The 18647-nt window shown below is 38.1% G+C and overlaps 1 pseudogene; it reads right to left on the bottom strand.

The window, feature by feature from the left end:
- Positions 1–8402: 8402 nt before the first annotated feature.
- LOC146002947 (replication factor C subunit 3 pseudogene) lies at positions 8403–14999 on the bottom strand (annotated as a pseudogene).
- Between the last annotated feature and the right edge of the window lie 3648 nt (positions 15000–18647).

Raw genomic sequence — 18647 nt, forward strand, 5'->3', positions numbered from 1 at the left:
TAAATGAGGCTCACAATCTTACGTGACACAACTTAACCTAACAATTAATGGACTTGGAAAAAAACAATGGCGAGCGTAACATGGCGATGACGTGGAGCCTACAATACAAGTTATTACATAACATTGTGATGACTCATATTAAGCACCCCTTAATTGTATTACTTATAAGGGTATACTATTGCACAACGTTTTTGCAACAAGTTATTACGTAACATTGTGATGATTCATATCTAATGCTCTTTGTTGTATTAACTATAAGGGTGTAATAGAATCAGCAGTTAAATAAAGTATAAATCAAGAAAAAGTAAGCCATGGTTCGCATAACCTAATAGAAATAGACTTAGGTGGTTAAAGAACACCATGTTTAGAAGATTACTTGAAAAGTAAAATTAACGAAATTGAAATAAAAGTATCAGAGGTGCAAATGAATTGAGAAAGGGGTGGCAACCTAAAGTAAACTTCATAAAAAAATGGCTGACTATTTTAAATAGATGGAAGAACTACTTTAATGACGTTTTAAATGTTCATGTAGGAGATAAATCAGAAATAAATTAAGTACGCACAGCAGAACCTAACTTGATTGAAGTTAAAAATGCCAAAGAGATAAATTAGTCGAGAAGAAACTCGTTAATATGTCTGACAAAAATTGTACAATTCATGATGGATAAAAAAAAAAAAAGAAGATGCTCTTTTTAATTTTGCCTTAGAATATGCTTTTAGGAAGGTAAAAGAAACGAACGAAGTACTGTTAGCATATGCAGATGATGTAGACTTACTGGGGAATGATGTAAATACAATTAAGAATAATGCTAAAAATATTTTTTTTTTTCAAAAAGCAGCTTAAGAGATAGGTTTTAGAAGATAGCAATGAGAAATCTAAATATATGTGCTTACAGGCCGAAACCAAGTGATAACAACTTGTTTGAACCAGTTTTCCAAATCCAAATACTTAGGAGTAATACTAACAATGAAAATGATATTAAAGAGGAAATGAAAAGAAGGCTTAATTCATGTTACTTTTCTCTTCATAAAACGTTTGTCTCCTCGTTTCATATCTAAGGAACTAAAAAAATTAAAAATATATATATAGATCTTGCTCAGGATAAGGACAAATCGAACTTTCGGGTTCAAGAAGGGTAGAGAATTAATTAATTAGTTAATATTCAATGTAATATGGTTTCACGTATTAAACAAAAGCAAAGTTAGTAATAAGGCATTCATATTGACAAGGGAATTCTTACAAATTTATTCTCTTCGTAAGTTTGCCAATAGCATTTTCATCATCCTGTGTTATTTCAAATCTTCAATTATGCAATGCAAAAAGGAGAAGAATTTCCATGGCATGATAACATGAATTTGTACGTTGAAAGAAAAATGAAAACGAAGAGCTGTGATAAAAAAGAACGCTTGACTCTGACGAGCGGGAAACATAATAGAAATCAAGGACGGAAAATATGAACAGAGGAAAGGGGATATTCAAAAGAAGGTGGCTCTTCCATGATAATTTTTACTTTTCTCAATCCGAACAAATTCATAAACATTATCATCATTGAATGTTGTTGTTGTTGATGAGTTGGTGTTTTAAGTCCACTTTATGCACAGTATGACTAATCGAGACTGGACCTACAGTTTAAAGTGGGATCCGAACCACGATGTGCCTCCACCAGGTATCAAACCTGGGACCCTTTGATTACAAGGCGACAACGCTACCACTGCGTCATGGGGAGGCCCCATCATTGAATGGTTGGTTACGTTGTCCCTCCGAACGAAAGACGGAATGCATACAAGCCTGTGCCTCCTAAGTTCATCGTGGCTTGCGAAATGAAAACTTCCGATGATTTTTATTTTTTAAGAACATGCTTCGCTAGGGAGGTCAAAAGGACAAGTTCCGTAATTCGAATAACTTGTTGATTTTATTACGAACGAAGAAGGAATGCATGGCACTTAAAATGCTGTAGTATTATTACATCAGATCATCTTTTTGTCTTGCTCGCGTCGATTAGTCTCCTTACGTTTCTTCTTCTCCTTGTCGTTTTCCAGAGAGAATCGCTTCCATCTCTCCTGTTATTACATTCGCGACTTCTAGATTATCACTTTTTCTCCCTGTAATTTTATAAATATAGTTTTCTTTCATGATCATCTAGAGAACACCGGATAAATTTCAGCAATATCGATCATCTAGAGAACGTTTTACCGGAACGTTGAAACGTTTATACAGAAAGGTTGAAACGTATTGTCACGAATAGTCGAACGTGTTGTGAATGGCAAATAAAAATAAAAAATCTCAAATTCAAAATCGGTTAAACAAGACAGAACAAGATAAAAGTGGAATCTTCGGGCTCGCGTTTTTTTTAACCGACCTACTCCTGGAAGTGCTATATAAAATTTTCAAGAATTGTATTGGACGAAGATGATGATATCCATTTGAGTGATCGATATTGCTGAAATTTATCCGGTGTTCTCTAGATGATCGATATTGCTGAAATTTATCCGGTGTTCTCTAGATGATCATGAAAGAAAACTATATTTATAAAATTACAGGGAGAAAAAGTGATAATCTAGAAGTCGCGAATGTAATAACAGGAGAGATGGAAGCGATTCTGGACGAAAACGACAAGGAGAAGAAGAAACGTAAGGAGACTAATCGACGCGAGCAAGACAAAAAGATGATCTGATGTAATAATACTACAGCATTTTAAGTGCCATGCATTCCTTCTTCGTTCGTAATAAAATCAACAAGTTATTCGAATTACGGAACTTGTCCTTTTGACCTCCCTAGCGAAGCATGTTCTTAAAAAATAAAAATCATCGGAAGTTTTCATTTCGCAAGCCACGATGAACTTAGGAGGCACAGGCTTGTATGCATTCCGTCTTTCGTTCGGAGGGACAACGTAACCAACCATTCAATGATGGGGCCTCCCCATGACGCAGTGGTAGCGTTGTCGCCTTGTAATCAAAGGGTCCCAGGTTTGATACCTGGTGGAGGCACATCGTGGTTCGGATTGTGTCATTGCACACTTGCGATCTGTGCTTGCTTTTCATTTGTTAAAAAAAATGGACGTCTGAAGTCAATCAGCTGGTAGTTGTAGTTCTTCCATTGTGTGGAAATGTAAGTAAACAAGTTTTTAAAATACTATGTAATTTTATTTATTGGTTTTATTCATATATGCGTGGTTTCTTTCTTCTATAGTGAGAAGGTGTTTAAAAGTGAGAAAACAATTTCTTTTCCCGCGATCGTAAACCATGTTGCGGAATGTGTGAAAATTAATTTGAAAGAGCAAATTTCTTTCATATTTCTATAATTAATAACGTGCTGTTATATAAACTGCACGCCGAGTCATGTGTGTGTTGTTCACGGAAAACAAGAGTGGCACATACAGTCGATGTTTGATAATTTCAGTTTCGAAGCAACTTTTGTTGCATTCCTCACTTGTGTTGGCGCTGCAGTCGAAGTGCAGTTCGAAAGCTTTCCGCTTCCAGGCTTCAAGACCGCACTGCGAGTATGCTCTCGAAGTATGCTCGCTTCAAGTATGGTCTTGCAGCTTTCGGACACAGCCTGAGTAGTTTTCCTCTTCTTCCTCAGAATTCTTAGCAAATATTACAAAGTTACTTTGAAGAGAACATGAAGGGAATGTGTCAGTTGTTTCTAAAACATAATTAGATTGAACTCCCTTATCACTTGATAATGTGATATTTTGCTTCTTGAAATCAATTATTGCTCGGAAGCGCCAAAGAAATGGCAATCCTAATATTACTTCAGCATGTAACTGCTTAATAACATATAACCCTATATGAAAGTGCTCTGAAGCTATTATTAAACTAATATTCTTAGAGCCAATAACTCTAAATCTTTTGTCAGCAGCAAAAGAAAATAATTTAACATTATTCACTGAATCTAATCTAGCAGTAGGAATAATTGTTTTCAATTTTAACCAAGTTGCATAATCCATTAAATTTGCTTGACTCCCACAATCAATAATACAGTTAATGGTTAAATCACAAATTTGATCTGGCAACACAATAACTCTTCTGTTTGAAACAAGAACACCGTCATCGTCCATTACCCATTCTGGATCAGCTTCATACCAATCGAGTATAAAGTTTATAGTAAGAACTTCCTTTTCGGAATGGTTGGGAACAACAGATGTGTTGCTCTGAAAATTGAGATTATCTTCAATTGATGTTGGATTATAGTAATGAATATGCTCCTTGTAATTAACTGGACAGAGGAACCAGAGCTCATTACTCTGCCTTACATGTTTAAGGATGAGTGTTCCCTTGTATCAGCAGTCGTTCCTGTTAAATTGGGCACTCCACTACTCGAAGGTACTTGACTTTGGGTCACGTTACTGCTAGTCCCGCTGGATATATACTTTGCTGAGTTACTGTACTACTGCAAGAAGTAAATGGTGTAGACCAGGGAGAGAATATCCACGGTTGAGTAGGATATTGCACAATGGAATTTGGATTATTTGCATTCCACTGAGGTGAAGGTATAGATGGATTCACCTGCATACTCTGCGAAGGCCTTAACCACGGTTCAGCTAAAGAAGGTTGAGATTGTTGTTTAGATTGTTCAGTGTTGCTTCGTACTGTCTTCCAATTACGTTTACCCCGTTGGTTCCTTACTGGACGTTTATTATAACCACTTTGTGTATTTGGTTGAACACTATTCGGAGATGAAAAGCCTTCATCCGTTCGTAAAGTATTTTGGATCTGTTGATTTGAGCATGGATTTGATTGCTGAACGTTGCTCGAAATTCTGCTTGCACCACCAATTGTTGTAGGTTCAGTATTTTGGGAATATGCAAAATTTCTGGTCTTACGAAAATCTGGCGTTTTGACAGAAACTCGTCCAACATTGAATGATTGTTTGGATTTGTTGTTCAGAAATTTGGTTGCCTTATTTCTTCTCAAAATTTCTTCCTGGTGCTCTGGAACTCTAAAAGATTTGTTTTTCCCGGAATGAACCAAATCAATTCTGTCTAAAACAGATATCAGTCTGTCCATACTTGGTATGTCATGACATGACACATATTCTGACACATTTCTCGGTATTTGTCGCAACACTAACTCAATCATATCAGATTCAGATGGATCTTCTTCTAAATTTGAATAGGCAGAATAGAGTTTTAATGCAAAAGTAGCTAAGTTTTCATCAACATTAGGATCATATTTTCTTGTTCGTAGAGCTGCCAATTGTGCTTGTACTACTTGTTCAGAAGCATAATGATGCAAAAACTTTCCTACGAAATCCTGAAAACATGAAAATCTCTTCTTATGAGAATTATACCATAACAATGCCTTGCCGTAAAAACACTTATATATACTATTCAGCCTGTATTCCTCCGGAACTCCCATTAGATTGAATGTTAAAACTAACTGATCAATATAGTCTCTAGGACTTTGTTTCTCTAAATTTCCTCCGAACTTTGGGAGTAGGTTCAAGTCACTCACTTTTAGTATGCGTTGCATAGTCTCATTACAGCCAGTTACTATTGCTTGTGAAGGACGGTTATTCAACGAAGTCATCGAATTCTGAAGACGAGGCGTCATTGGGTCAAACGGTACTGTAGTTACTACTGTGATATCCTGATTGTTCGGACTTATGAAGTGTACATTACTTCTGGCAGTACCAAAACCTGTGCCGCGATTATATGTAGCATTAATTCGTTCAGAATTATTGTCTAACACACAACTATTTCTGCAAACTGTTAATGGGCAGGAATTGGTATGAATGGTACAGTTGATAGAATCCGCAGTCTTAGCATTTTTTGAACATCCCGGAAAACAAGCATGGACATTGCTAGTACAATTGTCAGGCGAGTTGTGAACAGAATCGCTGTTAAATTGTCCTTGTAACGCATTATCACAACCGCATAAATCTCGTGTGACATATGAATTAGTGAAAGAAGCATTTGCACAGTGTTTAGAATTAACATTTTATTTATTTATTTATTGCGTCTTGTTTATCATGGCGAAGTTAAGGCTTTGTAGCCTTTTCTACCACTTAACCATGTTTACAACAACATTTAAACCATTACATAGAAAGGTAAATTTTAAAATATAAAAAGAGAAATATAAAATTACAAAGAAAAAATTACAGAAAAAAATGATAAGAAAAAAATACATATGGGAATAAAATCCTAACCTATACACACGAACATACAACAAAACACACACATACACACACACACACAATCAGATATTCATGACAGTAGTCAGGGATTTGAAATATTAAGGTGAATAAGGATTTTCAGTGTTGTTCTGCGCTTAACTGTATGCAATTTATCACTAAAATATAATGTGCTAACTATTTGTGCCCAATAAAAAATGTTTTAATTGCGTCTTAAAGACATATACTGAAGATGAGTTTCGGATTTCGAGGGGCAGTGAGTTCCAAAGACGAGAAGTAGAAACGGTGAAAGATTTTGAATAAAAATTTGAGTTATGAAGGGGGATGAGTAGTTGAGTTCTCCCTCGCGATCTGGTGTCAAGGCTGTGTGATTCGGAAAGCATTGAGAATCTGCTCGAGAGATAAGCCGGTTCCTTTGAACTGATTGCCCTATAGAGAAGGGTGAGGTTGTGTACCTTTCGCCCATCAATTAATTTGAGCCAATTTAGCTTTGTAAAGAAAACTGATAAATGGTCCCTATATTTCAGATCGAAAATAAAGCGGACGCAGGTGTTTTGTACTCGTTGAAGACGTTGAGCGAGATCATCTGGTAATTCGGAATAGACAGAATCGCAGTAATCGAAGTGTGGAAAAACAAGTGCTTGCACCAGTTTGATTTTAATGCTAACGGGTAGAAAATGTTTAAGCCGAACAAGAGCGTGTAATGCAGCGAAGGCTCTTTTACTAGTTAAATTTACGTGATCTGACCATGAGAGATAGTGATGGCTTGATAACGCTGCCTAACTAATCTGCTTCTTTTCGTTCTCTTGCCCTTGTACATTTGCTTTACATGCGTAGTATTCGAATCTTCACTCCCAAAATCTGTTACTTCTGTATCGGATGAAGTTGCGTTTGTATTTTTGCCTTTAAAAGAAACAAATGTCTTCTTTCTCTTAACATGGTTTCTAGTTAAAGCTGTTATTGGAGTAGTTTGTGCAGCTTGAGAATTTACATCGACTTGATTGGCTTCAGACACGTCAGATATTTTATCAACGGTTGGAGCTTTATCATTTTCAGAAGCTAACACTTTTGTACTACTAATGTGCCCTATTTTAGTTTTAATTACACCAATCTCATCTTCTAAGCGAGAAATAGATACTTGTTGTTCATTTAGTGTAATTTTAACAGCACTTATATTGCAGGCTTGTTCTTCCGTTTGTGACGTTAGTTCGACGAGATGTTCCTGATGAGAAGAAGTCTTTGCAGTAAGTGATTCTATATTAGACTGCGCACCACTTAATTCCTCTTTAACTTAATTTTTAAGTATGTTAGTATTTATTTTGGAAGCATCAGCCACCTGTTTTATTTCTTCTCGGAGTTCAGCGCGAAAAGTAACAAGAGACTGATTGAAACTTTCTGAAAGAGTCGCTGTTATTAACTCCTGACTTTCAGAAAACCTTTTCATGTGATCAGTGAATTGCTGTTTCATGTGCTCTTGGCTGTCTATAAGCGGTTGTTTCATCTGCTCTTGGCTGTCTGTAAGCTGCTGTTTCATCTGCGCTTGGCTGTCTGTAAGCTGCTGTTTCATCTGCTCTTGACTTTCTGTAAACTGCAACTGAACGTCATCCATTTTATGAATTATTGTCTCCAGTAATGCATTGAAATTAGTATCTTTATTGTGTTCAGTCCCATGCTGGCCAACCATCGGATCGCATACTTTGCACAAGTACTGATCAAATGTATCAGAATTACTGGAATGTAACGCTGCTAACTGTAGACATTTATGGTGATATAACTTTCCACATTTGCGACAAGTTATACACTTAGCATTCTTATCTGGATCCTTACAACAACCCAAATTTTCAACATTGATTTCCGCATTGTCAGAAATCAAGCTTTCATCAATCATTTGTCCTTTTCGTGTTGATATTTTCCCTTTATCTGTCATTATTTAACTATATTATTAAGAAAAACATATAGCTAAACACTTGCTAATTCGAATCCTGGAAACTGCATCGCCAAATTATTGAAACCTACACATTTGTATCAACATAAAACTAGATTCCAATATTAATATTTCTTGTATTCTTAACTTAGATATGGTACATAACTTTTTACAAAACTGTTTACTATATTCGATAGTCATTTTTTTTATTTTGAACACGTACGTTCATAAATTCATTACAAACTCATCATAACTCAACATAACACAACACGTACGTTCATAAATTCACATTACAAACTCATCATAACTCAACATAACACAACATTGTAACTATTGTGCTCGTCAATGTTTTTTACAGATTTCACAAAATAGAATGGCTCTTCGTAAGTTCCTGTCTGATTTCTCAGCTATACGGACAGCAAGTTCTTCAGGCAGAGTCACACCCTCTTTCTTGGTTACGTTCTGCCAAACCTTGGTTATTTCTTCCACGGTTGGTGCAGGAACACGGATGGCTAAGCATCTACTTTGAATGGCTGGGATCACCCTTGATGTGGAGTTAGAGCATAAGATCAATCGGCAGGTGGCAATGTATTTCTTCATTGTCCTTCTCAAGGCATGCTGTGCATCTTTAGTTAGTTGATCAACTTAAGTCAGAACCACAACTTTAAACTCCCTTTGACCAGAAACATCCAGCTGATGTGTTTGTGCAACGTTCTTGATAAGTTCCTGAACTACTACCCGATCATAGATACCAACAACACTGGGGTTCACTTCAATATGGTAATTACTGTTGATACGTTCTCACGCACGATTACTTCACGCGTCGTATTATTTTACTATTAATATTAACTTAATAATACTCAGCGGTGAACGATGAGACTCGGTGAAGTACACAGACTCCTCTCAGGTACAGGGATAGTGTTAGGCAAAGACAATATTCACAGCACAGAGAAATAAAACCACATTACTGCAGTATGTATAAACGGAAAGGTTTTATTATTTATTTATTGCAATTATAATGCAAATATACTTGAGACGAAGGCGAGGATTTCGCTTTGCCAATGAATTGACTCAACTAAAACGCATAAACTCAATGCGTGGCTATCGGCAAGCCTATGATCACATAGACCTAGCTTGCGCCCCGAACTACCACACCAAGAGATATGCAATGATAACTGAGCCAATATTTGCTCTTTAGCCCTTTTATTTCCAAATTAATCCTTAGGCTAGCTTTATTGTTTAACGTAGAATTGTTGCAGTATTGTGCATATCATCAATGCCTGGCTATCGGCGTACCTATGTTCATATAGGCCTAGCTTGCGCCCCGAACTACCATACCAAGATGTATGCACAACACCGAGGAGTTCTTTTTAAGTTTAAAAGCTTCGTCGATCCGTGGCGAAAAAGTATGATGATTCTTACGCGATATCCTCGCTTTTATACTATTTTTGAGAACACAGATTAAAGTACAGATGAATCACTCACTATCTACAAAAGGATACTACAACAAAACTGACATCTATACATGTTTAGAAATACAAATTCGTATAGTGAACTCTCGCAAACATGAAGATACATTAAATTACCCATAATGTAGCATAAAATACAATAAACATTAAACAAAAGATATACATTACTAATAAGGCGCAATATTACATAGAATAACAAGGAGGTTACGCTTTCTTTCACAAAATAAATATATTAGTGACACATTTTCTACTGATGACGTCACACAAAAATATGGATCATATCATCTGCCCCTTCCTTTCGAAAACTAAGTTTCAGGAAGGAAGTTATCTACCTGGAGGAAACTTAGTTTTAAAGTACAAACTCTTTCTTTTTATCCTCCGAAAAACGCACCAGTTTTAGGTTATCCAAGTTAACCTTATCATATAATTCTTTAGTCCTTGGAATTAGCAATGTCACAACATTATTTTCCACTTTGTCCACTAGATAAGGTCCTATCCACAACATAAATAACTTTTGAATGGTCCTATCTAGTGACGAGCTTAAGGAATGGTTTTTAACCATCACGAAGTCTCCAACTGTCACTGTCTTGGCGTTTCCCTTCTGTTTTAAATCCTTCGACAGCTTCTTCTTCTCCCTGACTTGGGCTAAGAATAATTTGGACTTCCAATCCGGTTGGGCTTCTTCCCGTTCGGGCCAATTGAAATGAGTTAGGATCTCTCTGGGTATAGGATGATTGAAGAATAGTTCAGCAGGCGAATATCCATTTGTTTCAGAAATATAATAATTAATTAACAAGACGACTGCAGGCGTAAGTTACCATCAGGCTTGTCGACTACAATTAAAGGGTTGAAGTAAGGGGAATTACAAGGCATTATAACACCCCATTGTCTCCACTTTTCTAATTCTTCCTCCAGGAGTTTCCTTTTTGCTATAGGTATGGGATATGGAGATCGATACACAGGTTCTGTGGTGGTGAGTTCAATCTCACACTGGAAGTTTTTAATAGTACCTGGTCTCTCGGAAAATACATCTCTATGCTTCAACAAGACTTCTTTCAATTGGCTTCTACCCCTTTCGCATAAAATCTCATTCGCATTGACCATCTGCAGAATGTCGTCAGGACTAGCCATCCACTGATCGACATGGGAATCTTCACGGACATTTCTTACATACGTCCCTTTCGAAGATCCATTATTCACGAGGTCCTGCTCTACCGGAACTCCGTCTACGGTGAGGGATAACTTCTCGCGCTGTAGGTCAATTCCTGCTTCATATTTCCTGAGGAATGGGTAGCCCAAAATAAAGTCAGCTTCGATACCCTTCAAGACAAACATGTCCTCCAATAAATTTCTTCCAGCAATCTCCAGATATACTTGTCTACATCCTACAACTCTAGTTTTGTTTCTCCCAGTGAAATCAGTCAGCCTAACATCTGGACATGTTTGTAACTGCAATGATGGCAGCTTCTCTTTAATCTTCTTCCAAATGGCGTAGCTCATGAGATTACATTCGCTGCCAGTGTCCAGAACACAAATAAAATCGACGCCGGTTACAGTTGCTTTAATTAACGGAGACCTGGGTAAATTTTCCTTTCTGCCTGCCTGTTGTAGTGTTCTATCTAAACTTTGTTCTCCCTCATTGAGAGTCAGCACAACAAAAATATGATTATCTTCACTATTTATATCGCTGTCATCGGTTCCCAGAGAAGTCCAAGATTTTAGCCCAACCGTGATCGGGAACGAAGAATTCACGTTGGGCGACTGGCTAAATCCGACTGCATACCACTCGGATTAGCACTAGTCGATGGTGCCCTACAAAAGTCTCTGGTTATGTCGACGCTTTGACGTTGCTCGTTCATCAAACGTGAAGCAGAAGGTTCAAACGGAGGCGCCGTCGCTCTGAAATTACTGGGTTCAGAGGCGTTACGTGAAGAGTCACGGGAATGGTCTTCTGGATCAGATCTGGAACGACGCGGTCCACGTGCGTAGTTGTTCCTACCATCCCTTCTAGGAGGATTACGTCGTATGTTGTAATTGGAATATCCATTCCTCTGGTTCTGCATAACTTGTCTGACTCTGGGTTGTTGGTGTTCGGTTTCCAATTCTATTTTGTCTGGGAGCATTTCCCTGGCCTGCACCTTCCCTATTCCACACAGGCTTCCAACTGTCCTGCTCTTCAAGCACCTCGAACCTTTTCAGAAAGTCGGCTAGCTGCCGTACAGTTTGAGGAGAATTAGCTAGACTCAGACTGCGAGCTCTATATGGAAGCTGGGAGATGATTAAATTCACAATCTCAGGTTCTATGTAATGGGCAGACAGATTGCGGTAGGCTGAGTAAATAGACCAGGCATATTCCTCCATGCTCATACCGGACTGCTTTAAGTATCGGCGAGATCTCACTGCTGTCAGCTGCCTCTCTTTGGCCTCTTCTGAAGCATATTGTTTGCGAAAACGACGGCAGAAATCAGAATAGGACTTGAACTCTAACTGGTTTGCTCGAAACCAATGCTCAGCCTGGCCCTTGAAAAGCCGAGGAATAATTTCCAATCGGTATTCGTATGGAATCTGCATTAAATCAAAATTGATATTAAGTTCTTTTAAGTATTGCTCAGCATTCTGGGCTTCCAGGTCTCCCTTGAACTTCGACAAGGAATTAAGGTCTGCCATCCTTGGAGTTCCAGTCATTGCTGATCGCTGAGTTGTTGGCGGCGACTCATCTGGCCCGCTCCTTGAAATTCCATGCCTTCGTGTTCGCTTCCTGATTTTTGCTTGATACTGAGAGTCAGAGCTGGTGCTGGAAGAGGAGGAACTGCGATCTTTCTTTCTTTCTAGACGTTTCCTCTTTGTCCTTTCTTCATAAAGACTGTGCCGGGCCCTGCGAGATTCACGCTCTCTGTAACCTCTGTCATCGCCCGAAAGACTAAAGGTAGGTGGAACAGTAGACGCCACTTCATTAGCTCTTGAATCAGCAGTAACTCGTGGGCGACAGATTTGTTTGTCTTCTCTAGTTCTCTCTCCACCGGCTCTGTCCATCGCTTCATTTAGTTCAATGTTCATGGTTGGCAACGCTGCACTCTCAGCAACTGCAGATGGATGACCAGCTGTTCGAGATCCAGTTTCTGTTTCCGTTTGGCGGGTAACGTGCATGGTCTCTAACTGATTCGTAAGTTGTTCTACTTGAGTTTTTATTTCCTCAACGTCCTTGCTTCTTTGAGACACAATTACTGAAATCTGACTAATATTTTCTTGGACCTCAGCCCGGAACTGTATTTTGTCAGTCTCGGCCTCGGCCAATATCTGTTCCATCGTCAGCTGTTTTTCAATAATCTTATTGCACTCCTCAGTGAATCTCGAATTAATATCCTCTACATCGATGCGAACACTTTCCGTGGCTTTATTAACATCGGCTGCCAAGCTACGCCGGAACTCATCAAAGTCCATCTCTCTAGCCTGCCGAATTTCTTCAGAGAATCGGGCCCTAGTATTCTCGTTCTCAGACTTTAGTTGTTGTATTTCACAGGCCATCTCGCCTATTTCAGCTCTTAAAGCTTTCATAGATTCATCGTGCTGCTTACCGATATCATCCTTTAGCAACGCACATTCTCTGAGGATATCTTTCTTCAATATGTCAGATTGTCTACAGATATCAGCCTTCAGTGCTTCAGGCTGTTTACACATATCAGCCTGCAATGTTTCAGACTGTTTGCAGATATCAGCTTTCAAGCTGGTAATGGAATCAGCTTGCTGTTTAATATCAGCCTGCAGTGTTTCAGACTGTTTGCTAATATCAGCCTGTAATGTTTCCATCCTTTCAACTTGCTGCTTGCTAATTCCTTCAATCATGGTTTCTAAAGCTTCAAACATATTTAATGGATCAGATGTAATAGTTGTAGACAATGATTCACATTCTTTACAAACGAAATCGGTAGCTTCGTGGCTTTCAGATCGAACATCTGAGCCACAACATTCATAATGTAGAAGCTTTGTACATTTCATGCACACAAATGTGGTTTTATCTTTATCAATGTTCCGACAACAATCGGGAACATTAAGCTCTGAATTTGAAGCAAGATTTTTATTTGCGCTACGCAAATATTTTCTTTCCATTTCGAACGAAGTAATTCTGTGCTTTTCTACTAATATAAAAGTTTAGTGCTCTTGCACAATGAATCTCAACTTTAAACAATTGTCTTGCACTTGTACACTACAAAATCGAGCCAACACGTTGAGCTGCCACTTGATACGTTCTCACGCACGATTACTTCACGCGTCGTATTATTTTACTATTAATATTAACTTAATAATACTCAGCGGTGAACGATGAGACTCGGTGAAGTACACAGACTCCTCTCAGGTACAGGGATAGTGTTAGGCAAAGACAATATTCACAGCACAGAGAAATAAAACCACATTACTGCAGTATGTATAAACGGAAAGGTTTTATTCTTTATTTATTGCAATTATAATGCAAATATACTTGAGACGAAGGCGAGGATTTCGCTTTGCCAATGAATTGACTCAACTAAAACGCATAAACTCAATGCGTGGCTATCGGCAAGCCTATGATCACATAGACCTAGCTTGCGCCCCGAACTACCACACCAAGAGATATGCAATGATAACTGAGCCAATATTTGCTCTTTAGCCCTTTTATTTCCAAATTAATCCTTAGGCTAGCTTTATTGTTTAACGTAGAATGGTTGCAGTATTGTGCATATCATCAATGCATGGCTATCGGCGTACCTATGTTCACATAGGCCTAGCTTGCGCCCCGAACTACCATACCAAGATGTATGCACAACACCGAGGAGTTCTTTTTAAGTTTAAAAGCTTCGTCGATCCGTGGCGAAAAAGTGTGATGATTCTTACGCGATATCCTCGCTTTTATACTATTTTTGAGAACACAGATTAAAGTACAGATGAATCACTCACTATCTACAAAAGGATACTACAACAAAACTGACATCTATACATGTTTAGAAATACAAATTCGTATAGTGAACTCTCGCAAACATGAAGATACATTAAATTACCCATAATGTAGCATAAAATACAATAAACTTTAAACAAAAGATATACATTACTAATAAGGCGCAATATTACATCGAATAACAAGGAGGTTACGCTTTCTTTCACAAAATAAATATATTAGTGACACATTTTCTACTGATGACGTCACACAAAAATATGGATCATATCACTGTTCACTGTCATAATGTCCAGCTTCCTTTTTGATGGTATCGTGAAGTGCATTTGATCCATCCGCAACCTTTCCACTCCTCCTCTATATAATTCACGTAAGATGCACATAATACGAGTTTTCTTGCCTGCTCCTGATGGACCATACACCAAAAGATGAGGGAAGTCACCTTGCTGAACCAGATTTTTCAAGCGAATTGCTTGATCCTTGTGAAAATCAAGTTTTGAAAGCATATTTGGCCTGTGCTTGTCGATCCATAGCGTCATGTTGTTCTTTAGTTACTTAAAAAAAATTGCAACACATGACACTTGAGTTTCACACCCCTAAAGACTGGATCAGCATGGCTAATGTAAGGATTTACCTGTCTCTGTACTCCAACTGAAGATCTGCCGTGAGAGGTTATGCCTGTGACTGTACGTAGAGTCTGACTTGCGACTAGCGTTAACACGCTATCCCTAGAACCTCCTCCTCTTTCTCTATTCAATCGTATCTTGCTCCTCAATAACTGACCCCGAACTCTCTGCCTCCCAGACCTTTATTGCAATTCAATTTACTAAACAAATACACAGTCAGCGCTGAAGCTCTTCCTGGTCATCAGCGGTATAAACTTGTAAACGGACACTTGAAGCAGGAAAATTATCGTAAGCGGAAATGATGACGGCTAAATTCTTTAGGCTGTAACAGGTTGCCAGCTTTGTTAGAACGTTGTCTAATAGTAACTCACAACAAGCAATAATGAATTAAACCCAATTAATCGAATCACGACATATATCATTGGTACTTTACGGGGACAAAAATAAATTAAAATTCCGATTGCTTTATAAGCACTATCCTCTTTTCTTTCTAGATTCTGGAATAAACGTGGTAGCTTTCACGAAACTATTCTCATCATATTTTTTTAAATTTTTTTTTTCCACTAGGAATTAGGATTTTAGTCATATTTTAATGGGTATAATATAAGAGTTTATTACTAGTTTAAGTATATTTCAATTGATAATGGCATTTTTAAATCATGAGTGGCAAACTATTATTTTTGAGTGTTGTACCAAAAGGATTGGATCAAAATAATCCTTTCCCGGGAAAATATTCCTATCTTAAATCTACGCTAATCTTCCCTTTACCTTAAACCTGTCTCAAATTCGAAATTGATCAGCTGTCGGCCAGAGAACAGCCAGTGTCAGCCGCAAGGGAAACAATTCGGCATTCCCAAACCCGAAAGGAAAATGTCGAACTAGGAACCACTAGCAGCGCGTCCAGTATCCTGACAGCATTCGCCAGCTTGGGAGCCAGAATGCTGAAACATGTTCCAGCTTTACTCTGCAAGGGATCAAGGCCTCCCTTGTTAAGGCAATTCGTAAAGTACACCACGACGTGCCTTGTTCCAGTGAATCTACACAGCCTCTCAAAATTGTCGTGCTACGTATCGAACAAAATCTTCAATAAAATCTACAAGTCCAGAAGTAGATTTTTTTTACAAACATAGACATGTTCCAGAGGGTAAACTACATGATTCCTCCACTAAAGTGTCATGCTACACTCCTACTTGACACACTTCCATGTCATATACAACTCTACGAACTTACGTCCTTCTTCACAAAGCCTCAAAAGAAGAATTGCCCAACGAAGTGTTAGCAGTACAAGAAGTTTTCACACCAAATGTTCCAGTTTCTTCATCAAAGGGGTAAAATCATTGGTACACCCTACGAAGTTCGTATCAAAAACAAGCAGTACACATAGTGATTATTCATCCAGGAACATAGTTTTCCCATTCCGAGGACACATACGACCACACATTCCATTGGTCGTTACATGATACACTCAGCAGCAAAAGTGTATTTATCAATATTCCAGTGCAGAACAATTCTCATTGACAGAAGAAATCACTTTTCTACCCTTAAGCTTGAACTTCCCCAAATTGTCCCTACCCAAAGTGCAAGTACGAGAAACGCAGACAGCAGAACTCTACAGGGAAGATTTTCATTCAGTGACAGACAGAAGGAAATGTACAATCTGGGTTGTCTTACTTTCATCAGTACATTCCACAACAAGTACAGTGTGGCAGACACGTAGTGGTATTGTATTCTCAGGTAGAGTAAAATTCCACGAAGTATAGTCAATCTCAGCTGAACATCGTGTCCGGAATAAAGGATGTTTATCCTAAATGGACAATGTTACGATTCATTTGTTCATCGTACTTTAGGTGAACGACATCGAGGTCAACGATGTTGGACTTTTCACTCTCAGCGTGTGTTCAATGCATGTTTATGGGATTATCAACGCACAATTTTAATAGAAGAATAAAGACAATATTGATATGCATGGACAAAAGGTGTAACAATTGCGATGCTTAAATATTATTTCTACGTGAGGTAATAATTCATATGTTATATATGAGTGTGTACATATTTCATATCAAAGGACGGAGTTGAATAAGTAAATATATATTGTTAATATAAAAATAAAGACGGTGATCAATCGATAAAAAATAATACATGAAAACTATAGTGCTACGTGGTACGATTATATTTATGTGCGATAAACTCAGTTCGCAATATCCGGCATAGGCCTACGTGTTGGCCCTAGTAACAAAAAATTACTAGCAACACAGGTGCAACGAATTATGTATTTATACAAGTGCTTCGATTTATTTCTTATTCAGTGCTCCACATTATTTACGGTGAAGGAAGGCTATTAGTTATCTATCATTCAATGTTAACACAAATTTATTATGTAATTTCGAGTTCTTACCTTCAAACGGTGCAATGACTGTCTCGTATAGACAAACACGTCTTGTGTCGCAAGAGGCTGGTCACGCTCTGACGTGACGTATTAAATGACTGTGTTTTGACGGCGGACGCCATATGACGTCAGGTCTCTACATCAACAAATGCATAGTTTATGTTATGTCACGCTGATCCACTCACTTATTCAGCAGAAATAATGCATTGTGTTATATGTTCCTGTGTGTCAGTGGGTTTATAGGATATTCACTTTGGATGGGTTCATGGTTTTTACTTTATTATTTTCATGTTTTGGATATTTTATTTTTGTTTTCATTTCTTATTTTATAATAAACGGTAAGATTGGATCAGGCATAAAGACGAATTCAAAAGGGAATTCTTTTCCGGAGAGGGACATCGTAACGATCTGTACTATCTTGTAATTGTTATGGACAACGAACTCCAACTTCCAGTCATTCAACCATCATTTTCCAATCAGGAAATATTCAGAAACATCACAGGAATGCAGTGTCAGACAGCGCTGAAGCTCTTCCTGGTCATCAGCGGTATAAACATGTAAACGGACGAAATCCAGGAAGAGGCTTTCAAGTTTTGAAAGCATATTTGGCCTGTGCTTGTCGATCCATAGCGTCATGTTGTTCTTTAGTTACTTAAAAAAAATTGCAACACATGACACTTGAGTTTCACACCCCTAAAGACTGGATCAGCATGGCTAATGTAAGGATTTACCTGTCTCTGTACTCCAACTGAAGATCTGCCGTGAGAGGTTATGCCTGTGACTGTACGTAGAGTCTGACTTGCGACTAGCGTTAACACGCTATCCCTAGAACCTCCTCCTCTTTCTCTATTCAATCGTATCTTGCTCCTCAATAACTGACCCCGAACTCTCTGCCTCCCAGACCTTTATTGCAATTCAATTTACTAAACAAATACACAGTCAGGACTGTAGCCTCTTCCTGGATTTCGTCCGTTTACATGTTTATACCGCTGATGACCAGGAAGAGCTTCAGCGCTGTCTGACACTGCATTCCTGTGATGTTTCTGAATATTTCCTGATTGGAAAATGATGGTTGAATGACTGGAAGTTGGAGTTCGTTGTCCATAACAATTACAAGATACTACGGATCGTTACGATTGATTGATTAATTTATTTAGTTGGTGTTTTAAGTCCACTTTA

Source organism: Lepisma saccharinum, chromosome 19 (assembly GCF_977018435.1).
Source record: "Lepisma saccharinum chromosome 19, izLepSacc3.1, whole genome shotgun sequence".
Classification (NCBI taxonomy): domain Eukaryota; kingdom Metazoa; phylum Arthropoda; class Insecta; order Zygentoma; family Lepismatidae; genus Lepisma; species Lepisma saccharinum.